The 2,810-nt window shown below is 39.1% G+C and overlaps 1 pseudogene; it reads right to left on the bottom strand.

Moving 5' to 3' along the window:
• Positions 1-1,337: 1,337 nt before the first annotated feature.
• Positions 1,338-2,365, bottom strand: LOC113896457 (annotated as a pseudogene).
• Between the last annotated feature and the right edge of the window lie 445 nt (positions 2,366-2,810).

Below are 2,810 nucleotides of genomic sequence, written 5' to 3' on the forward strand. Positions count from 1 at the left end.
TGCCAGCAAAATTTGAAAACTCTGCAGTGGCCACAGGACTGGAAAAGGTCAGTTTTCATTTCAATACCAAAGAAAGGCAATGCCAAAGAATGTTCAAACTGCCACACATTTGTTCTCATTTCACATGCCAGGACAATAATGCTCAAAATCCTCCAAGGTATGCTTTAACAGTGCATGAACTGAAAACTTCCAGATGCACAAGCTGGATTTGGAAAAAGTAGAGGAACTAGACGTCAAATTGCCAACATCCGTTGGATCATAGAGAAAGCAAGAGAGTTCCAGAAAAACATCTACTTCTGCTCTGTTGACTACACTAAAGCCTTTGACTGTGTGAATGGCAACAAACTGTGGAAAACTCTTAAAAATACGGGAACACCAGACCACTTTACTAGCCTCCTGAGAAACCATTATGCATGTCAAGAAGCAACAGAACAACGGGTTGGTTCCAAATTGGGGAAGGAGCACATCAAGGCTGTATATTGTCTTATTTAACTTATTTAACTTATATGCAATAGAGATATATATGTCATAATTATACATGCCATAATTAAATATATATGCCATAATTGTAGACAGCACAGAATTTTTTTTAGCCAAAAAAGAATAACACAGGGAGCTCAACTTCATGCTCTGTGACAACCTAGAGGAGTAGTATGGTGTGGGAGGGAGGCTCAAGAAGGATACTCCAGTATTCTTGCCTGGAAAATCCCATGGACAGAGAAGCCCGACAGGCTACAGTTCATGGGATTGCAAAAGAGGCAAACACGATTTAGCGACTAAACAACAATAGCAGCAACACGTGGTAGATATTGGGGACACAGGCTGAATAATTGTATGACACCAAAAGACCAGTTCTAAAACTCAGTAGCATGAATAAAGTCGATATTATCAGGAAGGACAGTTAAACTGGTGATACAGAAAAATTACAGAGCCAAAATAAAAACATTGGTTTCGGACTCTACTCTGCAGTTGAATTCTATAAGTTACTTTAGCTGCCAAAGGCGTTTTTTCCTCATGAGTAAAGATGATTTTTTAAAAAAAATACTTGAGAAGATGGATGTTTCTTAAGACAAAGGCCTTAATAAATCCAATTTTTCCTACCAAAGAAATGGAAGTTTCCAAATATTTCTTACCCATGTTTGGTAAAAATTTAGGGAAAGTAGAAAAATAGAAAAAATGGAAAATTGTCCATGCATCACCTATTAAGAAAGCTTAATCAAGTTACTTATATCAAAGAGTGCAAAAAACCAGGCAATACATAAAAGGAACAAGTGCTCTTTCCACAATCTGATCAAGAATCACAATTTCTGACTCTAATGCTTTGAGCACTGCAATTATCAGCACTTCCTCAACCCCAGGACAAATGGCCCTTTCATAGCTGCCACTCCAAAGAATCTTCTCAGAGCCCTCTTTATGTCTTTATTTCTCAGACTGTAGATGAAAGGGTTCAGCATGGGGGTGACCACAATGTACATCACCGAGGCTATTGCACTTGAGTGTGAGCTGTGGGTTGCAGTAGAGCTAAGATACAATCCTAAACCCGTACAATAAAATAAGGAAACAACAGAGAGGTGAGATGCACAGGTGGAAAATGCTTTATACTTCCCCTCAGCTGATGAGATTCTACATATAGAGGAAACTATCCTAGAGTATGAGTAACATATACCAGCCAGAGGGACAGCACCAAAGAGCCCAATTGCAAAATATATCACAACATTATTAAGAACGATGTCAGAACAGGCAAGTCGGAGTACTTCTTTCAAGTCACAGAAAAAGTGGGGGATTTCCAAGACTGTACAGAAATACAGTCTCAGTACCAGTAAGCTTTGTACCAAGGAATTCAGGGCACTCATCATCCAGGACAGGAGCACCATCAGTCCACAGAGAATAGGGCTCATGATGACTGTGTAATCAGGGGGTCACAGATGGCTATGAAGCGGTCATAGGACATGACAGTTAGAATTAAGTTCTCCAGCTCTACGAATAGTATGTGAAAATGCATCTGGGTGATGCAGCCTCCATAGGAAATGGCTTTGCTCTGTGTCTGTACGTTCACCAGCATCTTTGGGATGGTGGTGGAGATGGAACAGATGTCTACAAAGGACAGGTTGGAGAGGAAGAAGTACATGGGGGTGTGCAGGTGGGAGTCTGAGACGGTGGCAAGAATGATGAGCAGATTCCCAAACATAGTGATCAGGAACGTGGAGAGGAAAAGTCCAAATATGAGAGGCTGCAGTTCTAGTTTCTCTGATAATCCCAGAAGAATAAACTGTGCCATTCCTGTATCATTTCCTTGTACCACGTGGTGGTGATAACTACTAGCGAAGAAAAATATAGCATGATTAATTTCTACATGTGTGCACATTAACACAGTAAAATGCTATGAATTACAATATTTAATCATCTTTAAGTAATCTACTGTGTCATCTGTGATTAGAAATTCCTAACACTCAACCTTTTCCCCAAGAGGTCATGATTAGTTTTAAAGCAAATGTCTTTCATATATTCTAGAAATTCATGTTGAGTATCAACCATCTTCTAGGCTAAATGTGTGAGATGCTGAGAACAAAACTTCAAACAATGCAATGATGAAGAAAGAATATGAGATAGCAAATGAAAAAATATATATATATATATGTCATCTCATGTGGTGACAGATGATATGGGGGGGAAAAGGCAGGTATAAATTACCATGCATGTATGTTACATTTTACTGAGAGTTCAGGAAGATATGCAAAAACAACAACAACAACAACCAGAAACATTTGAACAGAGACCTGAAGCAAGACAAAGCAGAGACATCAGTTTAC

Source organism: Bos indicus x Bos taurus, chromosome 7 (assembly GCF_003369695.1).
Source record: "Bos indicus x Bos taurus breed Angus x Brahman F1 hybrid chromosome 7, Bos_hybrid_MaternalHap_v2.0, whole genome shotgun sequence".
Taxonomy (NCBI): Eukaryota; Metazoa; Chordata; class Mammalia; order Artiodactyla; family Bovidae; genus Bos; species Bos indicus x Bos taurus.